A 21,304-nucleotide genomic window follows, 5' to 3' on the forward strand; every position below is an offset into this window, starting at 1 on the left:
TTATATACGTGTACAGTACGGGCATCGCATTTCAAATGTAATCTATGCTTAACCTAGGAATACGAGTAAATAATGTAAACTTGAAACTTTAGTCTACTTTTATATCCTGTCAATCATACTCATATAGGGAGCTTTTTGATAAAATCAGCCCAAAATACGCAAACACACATAAATCGTAATCCAACAAATGAACTTTTTTCTACTTTAATTGATGACTGTCAATCAAATTCGTCAAATGTAACTATCAGAATACTTACTTAAATCACTCAAACACTATTACTAGGTTTATCTGATCTGACAAAAAATTAATATTAATCGAGTAAATTTCAAACCTTCGTTAGGGCCCCTTTACACTAGTCGGCGTCCTTTCTGCGTCCCTTCTGCGTTCAAAAATGTGGTCAGGACGCTCAACGGTCGCCAAAGCAATTAAATCGTGTCTCAGTGTAAAGTCGTCTGCGTCCCTTGTGCGTCCTTTGAACGACCGAATCTTGATTTTACCTGTAAAACTGCGAGCAACCTGCCTGCCTCCACTGTACGTCCCCTGTGCAACCCAATGCGTCCATTGCGATTTTTGAGCGACCATTGAACATTCTTGCTGTGTTCTCTGTACCTTCATCGGCGATCAGTGGCGTCTATTCTACGATCATTCTGCATCCTGCTTGACCGATGAGCGTTGTTTGGGCGTCCTTCTCTATATTCTAACTCATATTCTTTCATCGGTCCTAACCAGGTCATCCGATAAAGAACATTTCCAGCACACAAAACAAATTAATGGGAATAAACGCTTTAAACTATAGTGATGCAAGGTCTACATGGACTGATAAACAGTCAGACGTTCATTGTTATCCTTATAAGAAGGATGGACAGGCGCCGAAAACGAGAAAGTGTGACTGACACAACATAGAATATTTGAATCCATTTTCAAATGACGCATTCTGCAAAATGTTCTGACAATTAATTCATCTTGTAAAAAAGGGCAAAATATTCGTTTTATAATAACCTAAAAAAATGGATCGTTTCATGAATTTTAGGGTAAAAACAGAATACTGTTGCCCTTAGAATTCCTGTCTGGTGAAAAATACTTCATCACGGCCCCGTTTGAGAGTGAAAAAAATGGACGATCTTTGAGTTTTCATTCTGCAACCGAAGCGATGCTTGTGCCTCCTTTCTACGACCGCGGCGATGCTTGTGCGTCCTCTCTGCGACCGCATCGTTGCTTGTGCGTCCTCTCTGCGACCACGGCGATGCTTGTGCGTCCTTTCTGCGTCCATTGAGCGACCATCCTCCATCGCGTTCTCTCTGCGATTGTTTTGAACATGCTCAAAACATCGCGGCGTCCATGGCGTCCTCGGCGATGCTTGAACGTTCTCTGTGCGACCTTGACGATCACTGTGCGTTCTTTGAGCGTCCGACGGCGTCCTGGCTAGTTTCATGGACGCACAAAGGACGCAGAAAGGACGCCGTCCAGTGTAAAGGGGGTTTTACTGTCGCTCGCAGCAACATCTCAAATTCTTCAATCGATATTAATTCCCTAATTTCCGTTCCGATAACACATTTTCTTTCTTTCTTCCCCCCCCCTTTTTTTCTGTTCTCTTTTTTACCTTGTCTTCTGCGTAATCATCGTTTCACTTGTTAGGCCCGTAAGCCAACTAATAAATTCACGTGCCCAAAAGACAATTTTCTATTAAATTAGGCCTATATCGGAAATATGTAAATTGCAATCTAACGATTTAGGAAGGCCACGATACGGGGGAGTATTAGTGTACATAATACAATAATATGAATATATATGTATCGGTCCAGTCCTATGGGCTTACAAAGTCACCAGCTTTAACATTATTTATATAGCAACTTCTGTCTGACCGGAAAGCAGTTTTAACTTTAAAAAGAGAAACCTTGCTGCGCTTCTATGAAAGTTTGTAAAAAGCACTTGAGGTCTCTCTTTAACCTCATCTAGGTCATGAAAGATACGATAGCCCATTTCTACTTTTTCAAACCATTTTTTCTGATATTTTATTATAAATTGGGCAATCAAATAAAAATAATACTCATCTTCTACTTTTTTATAGAGAAAACAGAGTCTATCTTTTAATTTTTTGTTAACAAATCGGCCTGTTTCCACATATAATGGAAGAACTCCTGATCTGAACTGGGCCATGATTGATCTTTCTGCCGGTTTTAAATTATACTTAACATAATTTTCCACTTCTAACTTTCCTTTAGACCCTTAATATGGGTTTTTTAACATGGCTTCCTTCCATACTTTCTCTTGCGCCTTGAATAATGTATCCTTTATAAAACCAACATCACAAGAAACTAATTCATTAAACAAATGCTCCAGTTCACGAACAGCTAAAACTTGAGAGACCTGGGCACACCAATTAATGTTACCCTCTTTTGCCAAGTCATAATCTCTAAGGAAATTTTGTTTTGCGATCCTGTCGTCACTCATGTTCACAAGCCTGTTCCACAATCTTATAAGGTGCAACCATCTTTTGTACTTAGTATTCATCCACCCTATATCTCCTTCTATGGCCAGAAGAGGAGTAAATCTGTGCACCCCAAGAAATACCCTGGCGGCTCTAAACTGGATTTTATCCAGCTGCTTATAATCATTATATCCCCAAACACCTGCTGCATATTCTAGAATGGGACTAACACAAGAATCAAAAAGCTTTGTGTATGTGGAATACCCCATATACCCTTGATGTTTATACTTAGCTATTGTGGAACCCAGTGCCCTACCTGCAGCATGAGACATCACATCCGCATTTGCACAAAAATTAAGTGTATCTGTTACAATTCGCGTATAACGAGTATTTCACAGGGGATGTATCAATGCGGGGTCATGTTGATGCAACTGATCATGCAAAACATTACAGTGGATTGGGTGAGTGTAGACATGAACTCTTTATCAATCCCCAGTGCTAACTTATCTCACGGTTGTGGTGCTTCAAATGTTCACATTGAAGTGAAGGGAAAACGACTCACTGGTTCATCAAAAACATTGTAAAATTAGTAAGAGTGCGCTGAAATATTTCTCTATGAATTTGGTTAATTACATTTCAATATTTTCACAGAGATAATTAAGTTACAGAAGTACTGAGGCTACAATATTTAGTTTTAGATTCTGTCTCAACATGATTGTGACGGTGTCCACAAATTTCCTCACATTGTGCTAGAGAAGATAGCGAGAGGCAGCGACAAGTGATGACCCCGATTTGCTCATTTTCCTTGTAATTTCCTAGGAGTATAAAAACATGCAATCTTAAACTTACCACAAAACATTTTTATAATGAATCAAACTATTTCCAACGAATCCAACAGAAAACGTGACTTTGACAGAGAATAAGGAACTACACTCAAATTACTATTTTAGTATCGGCTCGCAACGGTTATTTTATATTCAACAATGGGCACCTACTGAATGTGCACTTAGAAAAAATCAAACGACTTGATAAATAATGTGCTAATTGAGACAAAGCAATTTGAGGATGATGCTGTTAATGCTATATATCAAACCACAGCTTAGCTAATAAACATGTCTAAAATAAATCAAATTAAGGATATTTTCAATTAAATACATAATCAAATAATGAAACGATATGACTATAAGTTTGCCTTTACCACTTTGATAATAATAATAATAATAATAATAATAATAATAATAATAATAATAATGATAATAATAGAACATTCAGCTTATTATGTTACATACATTTGTTGGGTGTCTATGCTACTTCTATTGCCACTGATTGTTTGCATAAGATAAGAGAGAGAATAAATTAATGATATACAGATGGTAATATTAATAATTGATATTAACAATTTTATATGCAGACTTGATATTTAATATGGAATATTTTATTTCTAAAGGTATGTCCAGGTAAAAATGTATTATTTATTTCTAAAACGTGTACTTCATGTGAATTGTGAGAGAAGATAAATGTGTGGACAGGTGTTTCAGTAACAATCAACTGATTGTATAGTCCGAAGCTTAAGCATTGCTGTAATACGTTATGTGTTGTGATTTCTTTGGGTAGCACTCTTTGGGCCGGTCTAAGTATGTCTTAATATATAGTTCGCCTGCACAGAAGATGTTGAATTTTTGCATACAAGAAGCAGATGAAACGGTACGTAAACTGAGCAGTGCAGTGTGTTACAGCATTGTTACTCTGCACCAGAATGGCATAAAAACATGCCAGACAGATTATTGTGTCGCAAGGAATGCTCCGCACAGTCTTACAGAGGTATGCCTAGACTGGTAATCTGACACAGTGGCCACGCCCACGGCATTCAGAACTTATCACCGGTAAACAGGACCCAAATGCTCTTATGGTTTTTGCTGCTACTAATAAACAAGACCAACCAGTTCCCTTCAGATTAAGGGGCGAATTGCCCCCCCCCCCAAAAAAAAAATCCCCTTTTTAAGGCCCTTTGTTGTTACCAGACATGTTTACGCATGTAACTATACCAGAGAACCTCTGAGGAACCCACCGTGAGCAGCGAAACACCGTCTTTTGCTGCAATGATTTGGGAGCCATAAACATTTTTGGACAAAACACTGGAAGCGTGGGCTTTTCACTTATAAGGTCAGATTTAATCTGTATCTCAAACGTGGTCAAATTAGAGTTCACAGAAATTCATAAACAACGAAGTATGTGTCTCTCCCAGAGCGACATGGGGCTGTGGGAGCATCGGTATTTAGGTCGGAATTCACGTTGGTGGTAAAACCTTTTTGGTGACTATCGATAGAAACCTGAACTAAATCAAATACAGGAACAAAAGCCACCCGCCACCCCCATTTGCTAGAGGGCACCTGAGGAACAATTTCACTTTACGAGATGAAATTGTCCGTCACCGCAAAGCACCTGTATTTGCAGACGACTTGCAGAACGAATGGTCTGAGCAGTTACTTTACTCAACAAGATCGCCGATTTAAAGCTAAGGCAACCTGTGGGTAGCCAGTATTCGCCGAATCAACGGCCTACTGGTCCTGCAAGTACAATAAATCTGAATCAAACTGGACGCGCTCCGACCGATACCTGGAAATAATACCATTCCATCCTCAAAAATAAAAAAAACGGTCAGAAGGAATACCTTGCCGCTTTAAAGCCCTAGTAGCAGCCAGACGAGGCCAGATGCACCAATGACCGTTGCTGTGACTAGACACTGATATAAGTGTCCTTTGTGAAGCGTATATATCCTTTACAGATGATAATTTGGAAAATGTGAAGATTGAAATAGCGATTTAATGATTGTTATAGGACTTAGAATCAGCCACGTATTTTTGTTTGCTTAAAGATATAACAGCTATTCGTGATATCTATAGTTCACGATAAATACATTGTTATCAACTCATAGAAATATAATAAATTCAATTATACCCCAAAACGGTGATTAAGGCAATTATTCTGGAATTTGTGCTTGTTATCACATCACGTGACCTCTATAGGTAGCTACACTCTGTAATAAACTTTTTAGAAAAGAACAGGGACTAATTTTAAATGTCGGAATGGTCTCATTAACCATTGGCAATTATGGGGAAATTGTCCTTACCCCAGGAAAATTTATTTATTGGCCAAAATGAACAAATTTTATCCCTTTAATCTGGTGAATTCAATTAAAAAACGGATGTCCCTATTACAGTGAATAGATTATTTAAAGTTATTAAAACAACACTTATATCCTATTTAAAAATAGAAAAAGTAAGTCATATTAAATGTCATGTCTGTAGTACGAAGATAACTGTAGGTTGGGGTAAAAATTACTTTTTTGGAAATCTCTCAAGGAACAGGTGATTTTAGAGGCAAAATAGGTCAAAAAGTTCATTTCTGATGAGAAATTAGAGTTAGAAGCATTCTTTAGGTCGGTAATTTTGAAATTTTTGGAAATGTATACAAAGCATGCGTACTACATTTACAGTAGCTGTAGTAACTACAGACTTGACATTTAATATGGAATGTTTCAGTTTCAAAGGTATGCTTAGGTAAAAATGCATTCTTTTTTTAACTCCGAAAGATTCTGGCATTGAAGATTTCCATGGCAACTTCTTTGCTCTGTTGCTGGCCTCATACATGTAAAACAAAGGTGTATCATCCATCCTATTGTAATTATTTTCAAATATCCACTTTGTGTTAAGAAAAATTTATCTTCATTATAATTCGGATTATTCCTATCCAACCGATGTTGGGAAATCTTATGACTCCTCATTTTGATTGATCAAGACGACTGAGGTGTGTTGCGGATCCCACATCAAAACAAACAAACGACGGGAAATGTTCACACTTTATTTCACGCACACTGACATGGATATGGTGAAACTAAAAATAACAAAATAATGAAAGTCAAATACCAAACTAATTATACAAAATACACAAATATAACATAAATTGAATACAAATATAAAAAGAAATAATAAATTAATTATAAAAAAAAAAGAAAACGGAAATGTTGTGCAAATGATTAACAATAGAATTGAATACAATACGTACAGAGAAATGTGGCTTTCCCGTCCAGTGTTGATCCACAAATTTTGCCTACTAAAACTTCAGACTCGACGACCTGAGCCTTCGCTCGTCAAATACAACGTGGCCGCGCCCAGAACTACTGCATACAGTATTTATACAGAGCAAATGATTTGCATAATAATAAAAGCTGACCAGTGATACGATTGTAAACGCAAATTGTTGTCATAAGCGACAACACTCCCACTTTAACAAAAAAAAAAAAAAAAAAAATTATTTGTACAAACACACACACAAAAAATGCATTTATCTACCTCACTATATACTCAAACAAACACATTTTCCTCATATTGTCTGTCACAAACAAACAAACAAAAATAAACAATATTACTTATTCTTATTCAAATTTACTTACAATTTATTGTTTAAACAATGCCACTTAAACAATATTGTAACAATATAATACATATCTTAATAGTCTACTTATTCTTATTCAAATTTACTTACAATTTATTGTTTAAATAATGTCACTTAAACAATATTGTAACAATATAACACATATCTTAACAGTCTCCCTCTAAAAATACTAATTTTGTGATGGGTCTATTATAGCGAGACGATTTAGTACGAACCGTCGCGCTACGCACTAAGCTATCTCTCCCAATCTTAACATTTTCTACTACAGCAAGAGGCCATGAACCACGGGGCATAGAAGCATCAACAATAAGGACAAGGTCCCCCCTCTTTAAATTTCGCTTGATCTCCCGCCACTTGGGTCTAGACTGAAGCAAAGACAAATATTCCCTAGTCCATCGCTTCCAGAACTGGGAAACAAGAAATTGACAATGTCTCCACAACCGTCTATACGCATCTGCTATTTCAAAATCACCCCAAGGAAGAGAGGGATTGTTACGGAGTAGTAACAGATGGTTAGGAGTAAGAGCGTCACAGTCATTTGAGTCAGTGCTGACTTTTGTCATGGGTCTTCCATTTATAATGCTTTCGCACTCACATAAAATTGTTTGTAATACCCAATCAGATAATGACTTGGTAGACACATTTGACAACAGTGCTGTCAGTATTTTTCTGACAGTTCTTATCATGCGTTCCCAGATCCCTCCATGATGGGATGCATGTGGGGGGTTAAAATTCCACTCGACGCCTCTGCGTCTTGTTTCCCTAAGTATTTTACTCTTGTCGAGCTGACGTAAGCTTCGCGCCAGCTCACTTTGAGCACCAATAAAATTCGTGGCATTGTCACTATAAAGTTTGGAAGGACATCCTTTTCTCGCGACAAAACGGAAAAACCCATTGAGAAACGCGTCGGTACTCAAATTTTCCAACACCTCAATATGCAACGCCCGTGTTTTGAAGCAAGTAAAAATGCATCCAAAACGCTTTACGTCAGAACGTCCTACTTTCACAACAAGTGGCCCGAAAATATCGATGCCGACAATATCAAAAGGAGGCCCCCCTGCGCTGCACCTGTCCTCGGGCAAATCCGCCATTTTCTGCGACATAGGTAACGCGTAGAGCTTTTTGCAGATTACGCAGTTTTTGACGATTTTCTTCACCAAATTTCTTCCATCGACTATCCAGTACTTCCGACGGACAATACTATGGGTCCACTCAGTTCCCATATGTGCTCCACCGTGAAAGTCGCGAATGATTGAAGAGCAAATTTTGTGAGATCTGGGCAAAATGGGGGGCTGTTTACATGCTAATGATGAATGAATAAGCCGACCGCCAACAACTAAAATCCCGTCCTTCACAATAGGAGATAACTTGTAGATTGCACTCGATCGCGAAATAACGCCGGACTCACTCAAAGATTGAATTTCACGACCGAATACTTCGCTTTGGACTGCTCTGAAAATGGAATCTTCAGCTTCTTTCAACTCGGATGCCGTTACGTTCGTTTTTATGATGTCTTTTCCACGAAGATGTCTTTTGAATCGTAAAAGCCATGCCACAGCTTTGCAAAGCTTGTAAAAACTGGAATAATGATTCCATAACTTTTGTAAAGGTGAGACATCTCTTTCAGATACGGCTTTCTCAAGTTGTTCACTGACAATGCATGTGTGGATTTCAAGATCATTAGAAATGTCCCGAGAGGACTTTGGGCAGGACCATTTTGATCTGAATTCCGATAAAAATGCAGGACCCTTCATCCAATTTTCAGGCATTTCATCAACATTGCTTCCTCGCGATAAAATATCGGCTGGATTGGATTTGCCGGGAATCCGTCGCCATTGTTGCACACTGGTATTTTGTCTTATGTAAGACACCCTATTTGCCACGAACGTTTTGAAACGCGTAGTTTCATTTGCAATATAGGCCAACGCGACCTCACTATCACTCCAAAATGTAGTAGGCAACAAAGGTACATCCATTTCTTCGCGGATTAACCGATCAAGGTCAACAGCGACAACACATGCAGTAAGTTCCAGTCTCGGTATAGTGACTTGCTTTTTAAAGGCGCTAATCTGCTTTTAGCTACCAATAACGCAATACGGATTTTGCCATCACTACAGACTGATCGAAGGTATGCACAAGCTCCGTAAGCCTTTTCACTAGCATCACAAAAAATGTGCACCTCGGCAGCATAACTCGTCTCCGAAATAACACACCTTGGAAAATGAAGAGTGTGTAAATCTTTCAAAGATTCAATCCAACGTTGCCATTCAAGACTCAAGTCACCAGGCACCGGTGTGTCCCATCCTTCGCGCAACCGCGTTACCTTTTGAAATATCATTTTACCGCGTGTGATGACAGGAGATATCAATCCAAGAGGATCATACATCGAGGCAACCGTACTGAGAATGATACGCTTGGTAACAATCGCGCTTTCTTTGAGTCTGAAGATGTAATAGAAATAATCAGGCATGACTTCCCATTTAATCCCGAGAGCTTTTGCATGAGAATCGAACGCTAATTCTTTCACCTCTTTAGCTCTGTCATCAACAGGAATAGCTTTATTTAATTCGAAGTCATTTACTACGAATTGAGTGAGATCGAATCCGCCGCGGCTCACCGCGCGTTTTGTGCCTTCAATGACCTCACGAGCCTCTTTTCTGGTTTTCACGGATTTGAGCAAATCATCGACATAAAAAGATTTCAACACGGTGTTTCTGATCAATTCTGTGACTTCATGGTCTTTTACTGTGCGTATTAGAGCATAACAGCTTGCGCTCCCTGACCACTTTCCACCAAACAAATGGACGCGCATGCGATAGTGAACAAGATTTTCCCCGTCGCGCCATAAGAATCTGAGCGAATTTCTATCGCATTCGGGCACCATAACTTGATAGTACATGGCCTTGATGTCCGCCATTATCGCGTATTTATGTTGACGAAATCGCAACAAAATACCTAACAGCTTGTTTATGAAATCTGGGCCTTGTTTGGTCTGAGAATTTAGACTAACACCCTGACATTTGCACGCACAATCATAAACAACTCGCAATTTCTCAGGTTTTGAGGGATTCAAAACATGTCTGTGCGGAATATACCATACTGTGCCGTCGCGCAGATCAATTTCATCATCTGGGACTTTCTCAACATAACTATCGGAAATCAAATCCAATATGTTGTCGTGATATTTTTCGTATAACCCGTCTTTCTCCAGCTTACGTTCTAAACTGTGTAAGCGGTTGATCGCCACGTTCTTGTTATACGGAAATTTCGGACACCCTGTTCTCCATCTTCTTGCGAGAAAGAAACCGCGCTCTCATTTTCGAGTCGCCATAAATTCTCAATATTTTCTTCAACCGAGAGAAAATTGACTGAAATGTCAGATGCCAACTTTTCATTTAACGGGCCGTTCAATGTCCAACCTAAGCGCGAACGAGACGCGTAAAGTTTCAAATTTCCGCTTTCATCGCAACGTGTCTCTAACGGCATGATCAAATGCGCGTTGTCCATTCCAATAATAATATCTGCGTGACCCGATCCTGTGTTACTGAAAGGTATATCTTTCAAATACGGATACGCATCAGTGTTAACTCGCGAATTCGCTCGCACACGAATTTGTGGGATAACTAACACATTTGACAAACAATAGGAGACATTCAAATCATGAACAGGTGACACCTGAAATGACACAACGTGAGATTTTGTACTTTGTGAACAACTCAACGTGTTCATTTGATAGTTCAAGCTTTGTGAGTGTTTGAGAGAAAGTTCATTTGCAAGACGTTCAGAAATAAATGTTGAAGTAGAACCATTGTCCAAAAGAGCGGAGGCTATCACGTGTCCGTTTACTCTGACGGACACAATGGGCAGATTCACATGATTGGAATTAGAGTGAACACTAGCGTTCGTCACGGTGTCTGAAATGCCGTTACTTGCGGTTTTGGAGGACGACTTCTCACTTTGACCGAAATGAATAAACTTTGAGTGCTTACGTCCACAACCTGGCACAGTACACACAGTATTTTTCCGACAATCTTTAGCAAAATGTCCAGCTGAAAAACAATTGTGACATAAGCGATTTTGCTTTATGATATCAAAACGAGCTTGAACGCTTTTTGCCTTGAAGACCTCACAATGAAACAAATCATGCGGCTGATGACAGACAACACATGGAGGGAGATCACGCTGAACAGGGGGTTCAAAAGGGGGGGTCAATGGGCCCTTGGGCGGTATAAGTAAAAGTACTAGATGACTTACGGCCAGGATGATATACAGGACTGTCCCCATAAACCGGGTCATTGGCCTCTGTTGCTTGTTGTGACACAAAATCTACAAATTGTGAGAATGTGGGATACCTTTTCTCAACACTTTTAATTTTGAGTGCTTTATGTCGCCATTTGTCTACTATCTTTACTCTACACCTTTTCACAATATCTAAGATTGTTTTTTGATTCTCAACTTCACTTAGCATGTCTAACTTTTCCAAAGTGACACTAGCAACTTGCAAATCATCTGGCGTATTTACATTTTTGCCTGATTTGAGATCATTAATAATTCGCTGGGCTACTAAGTGATCATTACCAAATCTGGCCTTCAAAATTTCCCGTGCTTTATCATAACCCGATTCACCAATTAGAACACAATTTTTTATTGCATCTTTGGCAGCACCAGACGTGTATTGCAATAACCTGGTCAACTTGACACTTTTATCATCAATTTTGCTGTCAATAGTTTCGTCAAATACTGCACAAAAGCTATAGAAATCAGATGGATTTCCAGAAAATGTGTCTATTTCTGCTTTTGGTAATGAAAGTAAATTGATAAGTTTTTGCTCAGATAATTGTTCAGATTCACTTTCTGGTTTTAGACTTTTCATGTAAGTAACACCTGCTCCAATACCTCTTATGTAGCTACATTGTATCTTGTACCTGAGAAAACCAAGCTTCACTGGTTTCAATGTCAGAGTCAGTTTCAAGTAGAGAATGATACGCATCATGACAGTTTTCAAAGCTTGTAAACACTTCTTTCAACTTACTAACGTTTGCGTCGACAGTCTTTGGTTCATCCGCGGCTATAGCACGCTCTATCACCCCAATCACCCGTGTAACAGCGCCCTTCCGTGCCCTACGTGCGAGTCGCAGCTTCTCGATTTCTTGATCCTTGCTTTCACTCATATTGTAGTTTCTTACATGGAGATGGTGTCGTCTTAGGGGAATTCAGTTGTCCAATGTCTAGATTTCTCTTTTCACTGTTGCGGATCCCACATCAAAACAAACAAACGACGGGAAATGTTCACACTTTATTTCACGCACACTGACATGGATATGGTGAAACTAAAAATAACAAAATAATGAAAGTCAAATACCAAACTAATTATACAAAATACACAAATATAACATAAATTGAATACAAATATAAAAAGAAATAATAAATTAATTATAAAAAAAAAGAAAACGGAAATGTTGTGCAAATGATTAACAATAGAATTGAATACAATACGTACAGAGAAATGTGGCTTTCCCGTCCAGTGTTGATCCACAAATTTTGCCTACTAAAACTTCAGACTCGACGACCTGAGCCTTCGCTCGTTAAATACAACGTGGCCGCGCCCAGAACTACTGCATACAGTATTTATACAGAGCAAATGATTTGCATAATAATAAAAGCTGACCAGTGATACGATTGTAAACGCAAATTGTTGTCATAAGCGACAACAAGGTGGTTCATTGCCCCCATTATCGAAGATTTGGGCTCTTCAGTCTACCCTGACAATTGTCTATCAGAATACACTGCCAACATCTCGCCACGCCTTCAGCACCTGTCGATGACGCTTGAGGTGATCTGGCATTCCCTTATAGATATCGCTCAGGTGACAGTGTATCATCTCACACATATCCATATATTGCTTTTAGGGATTTATCATTCCGTGGATTAATAGTTTGTGACTACTACCTTCCAAGTTATAATTAACTAATTTGTGTGCAACTCTATATTTTTAAAAGAAATATCTGTATACTTCACTTCGTTCTAAATCAGTGGTATACGGAACACAGATTATGTATCTTTCAACCAAAAATATTAACAAAAAATAATAATAATAATAATAATGATAATTATAAATAATGCACCTTCTTTGGCCAGAACTTTGAACAGCTCAAAATTTTTGCCACGAATTCCCGATTGATCAAGAATTGCAAAAACTGACTACGATTATATACGAATCTGTTCAGAACTTCACGACCTGATTACGATTCAACCCCGGATCCTGAAAATTTCAATTCCTGGCGATTCGTGGGATTTGTGGTCTGTGTGAAATAGGGGCATCAAAGTTTTTGCCACCAATTCCTGTTGGTCAAGAAGTGCAAGAACTGACTACGAATATATACGAATCTGTTAAGAACTTCACGAACTGATTACGATTCAACCACGAATCGTGAGATTTGTCAATTCATGGCCATTCGTGGGATTTGTGGTCTGTGTGAAATAGGGGCATAACTAAGACCACCAATATCAACACCGTCATCAAGGAAATAGAACAAGAGGGCACACCCAAGTACCTAGGAGTGAACGAGGGAGACGGCATCCAACACTCTGCCGTGAAGGAAAAGAGTGCTACAGGAGAGTGAGAATGGCCAATCGATTCGAGGCTATTAACACCCTAGACACCAAGACCAGGAAGATGCTGACCATGGAAAAGATGCACCACCCAAAGGCTGATGTCGACAGGCTGTAACTTCCAAGAGCAGAAGGAGGAAGAGGCCTGGTCCAACTCGAACTGTCCTTCAAAATGACCACCGTAGGCCTGGACACATAGCTGACATCAACAGAAGACCCACTCCTCCAACTAGTGAAACATCATGAGAATAGAAAAAAGCTCTATTTGATCAAAAAGGAAGCCTCAAAATTCAAGCAGGAGCTGAAAATCCCAGAAAAACCACCAACCGAGAATGAAGCGACAACAAAGTATGCCCGCAGAGTCAAACAGAAAGCAAAACAACATGGCCAGCTACAAATGTGGAAGACCTGGGAAGAAAAGGCACTACATGGGAAGTACCCAAAAAGGACCAAAGAGACAGATGTAGCCCAAGAAAAGACATACCAATGGCTCAAGGCAAACGGACTAAAAGCTGAGACAGAAGGCCGCACATGAGACATTGCTGCACAAGACCAGAGTCTGGCCACTAGAGCATACCACCATCACATCATCAAGGATGGACCTGACCCACAATGTAGGATCTGTGGAAGATATGAAGAGACCATTGACCACATTATCTCAGGCTGCCCAGAACTGGCAAAGACAGAGAACATTCACCGACATAACAAGGCAACAACCTACCTGGATTGGAAGATCTGTCGGGAATACAAGATCAAGACAGCTGACAAATGGTATGAACATCAGCCCAACACAGTCACTGAGAACGATGAGATCACCATCCTATGGGACATCCCCATACAGACCGACTGACAGATCAAATCGAATAGACCAGATATCGTCATCAAGAACAAGAGAAACAATGAACGCACCCTTATAGACATGGCAATCCTTGTAAGTATAAAATCACCATTATATTATACGCGCACCATTACTGCATCGATACTGCCCTGAAGCAACTTTCTATTTACCGAAATTTATTATCGATATTATGTTAAAACTAGGCCACATAAATTTGATTAGTCGGCTTACGAGCCGAAAGAGCGGTCAACCCTTAATTGGAGAAAACAGAACTTTTTTCAAACTGAAAAATGCATCAGGTAAGCCTTTTGGTGTATTATGTGGAAAAAAATCCAATTGACATCAGGGAAACCCATGCTGATGTTCCTATTATATATGTTTTTAAATCACCTACACTTCGGATTTGTCATACCACTAAGAATAAACAGTATTTTATTTCAATTCCGAGTCAATATTATAGAATTTATTTGCTATATATGCTCATAAGCCATATTTGAAAATTGAAAAAAAAAAAATGAAATTCGTCTACCGACCTTATTGATATATACTCATATATTGTCTGTAAACCAACTTTTCAATTTTGTTTAGCCAGATTTTTCTAGGGTCTCAAAACCATTAATATCTCCGTTAATGTACAGGTTCTCTGTATGTGAAAGATCGCCTATGTTTAAGGTTTGTTTTAGGTAACAAATCAATATTACCCAAAAAGGTCGTTATTTAAAAAACTTTCGTTACTAAAACCTTGTGACTGAATACAAAAATTCTTATACAAACAAGTCATAAAATAAAAAAAAATTCCCATGATATTCACAAAAAGATAGATTTATCACTTTCTGTCGCCTGAGTTACAGGAAAAGCAGAAATCGTGAAAATATTTTAAATTCATTCTTCTCCTTTCTGGGTTTTTTTTAAATGGACTTTTATATTGAGAATCAGTGTATGCGTACAAATAAATAACACCTCGACGCGTTATCTAAGTAGCCAAAGCGATTAAACTCTCTAACCACAGAGTCCACTAGTAGTCTGTTACAAAATTATTGTGTCGGATATACTCTAATGTATACTTATTTAAAGGGCCTTGATATCTGAGGGAAATCAATGTTATAGTGACGACGACGAAATGTTGGAGCTTTCAAACGTTTATTCACCGACTAACTTTTCATACAAAGACAAGAGTATTCATACCCTATTTCTCTGTTCTATCACGCATTTACTTTTTTCTTTTTTTACATTGTCTTTTGCGTTATCACCAGAATTCTCCTTTCTCATTTGTCATCCTATCTTTCAATATTTGTCAACTCTAAGTGGAGACGATTTTAAAACATAATAACAACGCCAATCTTGCTTTTGTCCCAACGCATTTTGTCCCTTTGAAAAACAAAATGATTTCCTGATTGTGACAGTGTCCACAAATTTCCTCATATTGTGTTAGAGAAGATATCGAGAGGCAGTGAGAAATGACTACTCCGATTTTCTCATATTTTCCTTATAATTTCTTAGTAATGCAAAATAGGCAAAATACGCAATCTTTAATTGTAATGGATTCACTAGAGTCCGCTAGAAAACGGGACTTAGACAGAGACTAAGAAAGTACACTGATATTAATATATTAGTATCGGCTTACGACGTTCTTTTTGTATTCACATAAGTAGGTTAAATTTCTGACCAAAAATTCAATGAAAGGGGCAGTCTAAAGCTTTTTTATGGCTGATCCAGTGATTAATTCAGTTTATCCCTTGGCATGTCGCGACTTTATTTGAGTTGTATAAGAAACTTGTAAAAGTGGTTTATATGTGTTACTGTGAATAGACGCTCTACCGATGCTCGGTTCATGTATACATGTATCTATAAATAAATGCGCTTCACCTAAAATTGATTCTTTTTCAGTAATACACCATTCCATGTTTTAAGTGTACTTTTAGTTATGAAGGAAATTCCCGTTTCCACAGGTGTGCCGACTACCAACTTCGGACCGGTTTCATTTCGGGATCTACGATGTGACAACGTCAGTGTGTGTGATAACTAGGGTGTTTCTTCTACGGGGACATCGTCGATCTCCAACATTTGTCGTCTGTTATCTACGCAACGCTAGAGAGATAGACTTGTACTCTCCGACACTGCTGGGCTCTGTTATCACCGGCGCTCCTATCTATCGTGGGCTGCGTGTCTTCAGTGCTTCCTTGTGGATGTCGTCACTTCGCATTGTAATAGCAAAAAGTCGAGAGAAAACTCGATTTTTTTTGTGCTGTCTGAGCAATGGACAAACCCACATCCCTCTCCCTGAAATGTTAAAAAAAAGGAAAAGGAAACAACAGGGAGCAGGTTAGAGCAGGACGGCTCTCAGCACCGTTTTACATTTGCTTCTTCAAGGTGTTGCATGCTCTTAATCATTATAATTGACTGTTCTCAAAGGTTTTAATGTATATATGACGCATAGTGTTCATTACATTATTAATATTATCAACATCTTTTACAACTATTGATAATTAGCTGTTTGGTTATACAATGCCACAATCTATTCCCTTATAGTAGAATGTAGGTTTATAATTTTATATATATATATATATATATATATATATATATATATATATATATATATATATATACACTTCTTTTCACCTTTAGAGCCGTATAAAGGACACGATAAACCCGATAAAGGTACATGTAGTCTCCTGTAATTGTCAAGGCCTGGGCACTCCGGAGAAGAGAAGAGATGTCCTAAATTTTTATAGAATTAAAAATTACCATATTTTGTGTTTGCAAGACACACATTTTAGCACAGAAGATGAGAAACGAGCTGTTTTAGAATGGGGTTACAAGGGTTATTTAAACTCCTTTTCTACAAATGCCCGAGGGGTGGCCATTCTAATTAATAATAACTTCGAGTTTGAATTTTTTAAAGAACAAAAAACAAATGATGGCAATCTCTTAGCGTTGGATATTGGTATAAACAAAGTCTGATTTACTTATATTAACTTAGATTAACATATATGGTCCTAATAGAGATAGCCCAGATTTCTACGAACAAATACGACAAACTATTGTCGATTTTAATAATGAAAACTTTATCATCTGTGGAGATTTTAATCTCGTTTTAGACCCGGTGCTAGATTCAAGCAATTACCGTCATGTAAATAACCCCAGAGCAAGGAAGAAAGTAATTGAAATAATGAATGATCTTGATATAATTGACTTTTTCAGAGTATTGTATCCAGGAGAAAGAAGGTTTACGTGGAGAAGAAGGAATCCGTTGAGGCAAGCTAGGCTCGATTTTTTCTGGATCGCCGATAACCTACAAAATTCTGTAAACAACATTGCTATAAATGCAGGTTACCGTTCTGACCACTCATCTATAATACTAGAACTAAAATTAAATAAATTCATCAAAGGCAGGGGGACTTGGATCTTTAATAATACTCTCTTAAATGACGTGGAATATGTAACTAAAATTAAGGAAACGATATTAAAAGTTAAGAGACAGTATACAATCCCCGTGTATAATTTGGAACATATAGATGACATTCCGAACGAGTCTATTACCTTCATTATTGATGACTCGCTATTTTTTTTAAACTCTTTTAATGGAAATTAGAGGCGCGACTATATCATATTCCTCCTACAAGAATAAACAAGCCTTATAAATTAAATGATACCGAAAAAGAACTGTTATAGGGAGAAATCTCCAAGACAGAACTTCTTATAGTCCTAAAGAGCATGAAGAATAACAAATCTCCGGGTTCCGACGGTTTTACAACTGAGTTTTACAAATTTTTTTGGTCAGACTTGAAAGAATTTATGATCAGAACGGTAAATGAAGTATTTCGTAAAGAAAGGTTACCAACTAGCCAGAAACTCTGCATTATTGCTTGTATCACGAAAGGGGACAAGAATAGAAAATTTTGTTAGGTATTGAATTTACATTGAATTTGCAGGATATGATAAAAATTAATTTTGAACAGTACATCGTAAAAATTAAAAGAATGTTACAACAATGGGAAAGGAGACCTTTGACGCCCATTGGCAAAATCACTGTACTGAAAACCCTTGTTGTACCCATGTTAAACCACCTATTCATTTCTCTTCCCAATCCAGATGAAACATACATCAAAATATTAAACGCAATGTTCTTTCAATTTATATGGGGCAAAAAGACGGAAAAAGTGAAAAGGAGTGTAATAACTGGTAATTATGAACAAGGTGGTCTTAAGATGTTAGATTTATTTGACTTTATTGCTTCTCTTAAATGTACTTGGATTAGAAGAATTTATCAGACAGACAACATATATGCTCCACTTCTCCAGGCTATTTTTGATCAAGATGTAATAAGTTATATATTTGCCTTTGGGAATGCGTATTTAGACAAGCTTATTAAGGACTGTAGTAACTGTTTTTGGAAAGATGTTCTGGTTTCCTGGAAAGTAGTGATAACACGCTTACTAGAAAGAAAAAGTATAATATCTGTGGAGCCGATTTGGTATAATGACAATTTTAAGATTGGAGGCAAGCCTGTGTTTATAAGAAAATGGTTTAACAAAGGCGTCAAAATTGTTGGCGATTTTCTTGAAAATAACAGAATTTTAACAAAGGAAGCATTTGAACAAAAATTTAGCCTGCAAAACTGGTGCGCTTACATTTTACGGTATACGAAATTCTATTAAGCACAGGCTTATGAATAAAACACAAAACGATGTTCTTGAGATCAACTCTCACCCATTTTTGCCTCAAGCAATAGAGCTTCTTATCAAACATAGTAAAGGCTGTAGAGACTTTTATCAAACTCTCTACAAGCCAGCTACACGAATGACAAATGAAAAAAAAATGGAACGCAAAGTCAAATTTTGATGTACATTGGAAAGATGTCTATAAGAACTGTTTCGAAACAACAAAGAACACCAAACTGCAGTGGTTCCAATACCGCATAATACATAGGCTCCTGCCTGTTAAATCATATTTAAAAACTATAGGGATTGAGAACGATGACGTCTGTTCTCTCTGTGGCGTTGCCAGGGAAGACATTTCGCATACTTTCTTCCAATGTGCGTATAGTAAGAAAATTTGGGAAGAACTTAAAGCTTACATCTTTAACAGAACGAATAAAAACATTACCTTTAATGAAAAATGCATCCTTTTCGGCTATCCAACAAACCCAAACAGCCCAATTAGCTTTGTTATTCTTTGTACGAAATTTTATATTTACAAAAGTTTCAAAAAGAAAGAATGTATGCGTCTTTATCTTTATCTTTATCTAAATTACATAAAGGATCAATTTATAATAGAAAGATTCAATGCATTAAAAAAGCTAAATTTAACAAACTTTGAAAAAAATGGGAAAATTGGTCAGACATGTTTGAATTTAATTAGCTTCAACAAAATAATATATTGCACTTTTTTCTTGTTTAATAATCTATTGTAGTTTTGGTTGTATTCATTGTGGTATCGATCTTTATTATTACTATTATTATTACACCTATTGTTCATGAGATTATAAACTTATATTCGTGTGTGTGAGAGAGAGAGTGTGTGTAAGAGAGAGAGAGTGAGTGTGCATTTACCATATTTAGGTATATGTACATTCTTGTACTGAAATTTTTTCAATAAAATAAAAAAAAGAAGTAATTAAAGTTAAAAAATCCTTTATAATGGTTTGAAATTAAAGACTGGGAGTTCCGACAGATCGTCAGAATGTACCTGAGCAAACAACGAGTGAACATTAAAAAACTGAAACTGGTTATTGTTGTCAGCGTTGGATTTCCTCATAGCGATTTACACTTAAATATTTTGACCTCGAATCTGGGAAGTAGTATTAACGCGTTATCAAACCTAAAAGTATATTGTCCGTATTTCGAGCCTGTTTGTAAGTTTTACTCATTGCTAAATTTTGTGCGGTTCCCGTCATCCAGTTGTTGGCTGGTGTCTATGCCAGAATTCCGGTATTCTATCTGACCTCACGTAGACGATTCCTGGCGGTGATCAATGGTCTCCTAACAGCAACCCCGCCAAAAATTAGGGGCGCATTTATACACATTGCTACAAGGGTTATATAATTAATGCATGTATCCATCCTTACGGCCGTACCTTTTATTTGGCATATGTTTAAGAGAGCTTCTCTATAAGCAGTGTGTTTTGGGAGGAATTTCAAATTTAGAATTTTAGATTTCGACAAATTTATTAAAATGATGCACAAAAATTATTTTCAATTTCATTTACCCCCCCCTTTTCTCATTGCCATGACAACAAGTGCATTTTTCTTTGTATCCACGTCTCTGTTGATTGAAACATCAAGTAAAATTGTCTATTTTTATTTTATCACCCCCTTGTGTAGTTTTTGCATATATAAGATTGGCGTAAAGCAATATTCTAAATACACCGTAAATGTAGCGTAATCTCGAGCGGAATGATATCATGCCTAGCTGTAGGCCTACATGTCCATGCTGTCACATACCCTATACCAGGGTGGCAGATTATATAGAGAAAATGGAAAAACACAGAGCCAAATGACTGTCTATTTATTTAGAGACATAGGGCCTATCTGTGAAAAATCACTCTGTCGTTCTGGTAGAGGGTACATGTAGCTGTCATATAGGCCTACGTGTGAGATCCACTGTAGGCCTACTATGAACGTTGCAAACACATAATGAGCAAAAGGGGCAAATCAATTTTATGGTTTCTTGAAGGAATTTTACTCATTTAATGACTACCATTTTAGAAACAATGGAAATCTTATAAGTCGACCATTAAAACTATGACCGGCTCAATTTCTTTTATATGAAAAAACATTTTATATGTAAGATAAATTATAAAATGATTGTAAGTTGACATACCCAAATTTGAGTATTAAAAATCAACCTTTAAAAGATGAGAATTAAACATTCATTTACTTTGAAATCACTTTGAAGCTGGGCGTCAACCGGACAGTAGACCTACATTTACATAGGCCTAAGTGGGCCTGAAACTGCTGAAATCAGTCTTA

This window comes from Lingula anatina, chromosome 10 (assembly GCF_051362555.1).
Source record: "Lingula anatina isolate TDL-2025a chromosome 10, LinAna3.0, whole genome shotgun sequence".
Taxonomy (NCBI): domain Eukaryota; kingdom Metazoa; phylum Brachiopoda; class Lingulata; order Lingulida; family Lingulidae; genus Lingula; species Lingula anatina.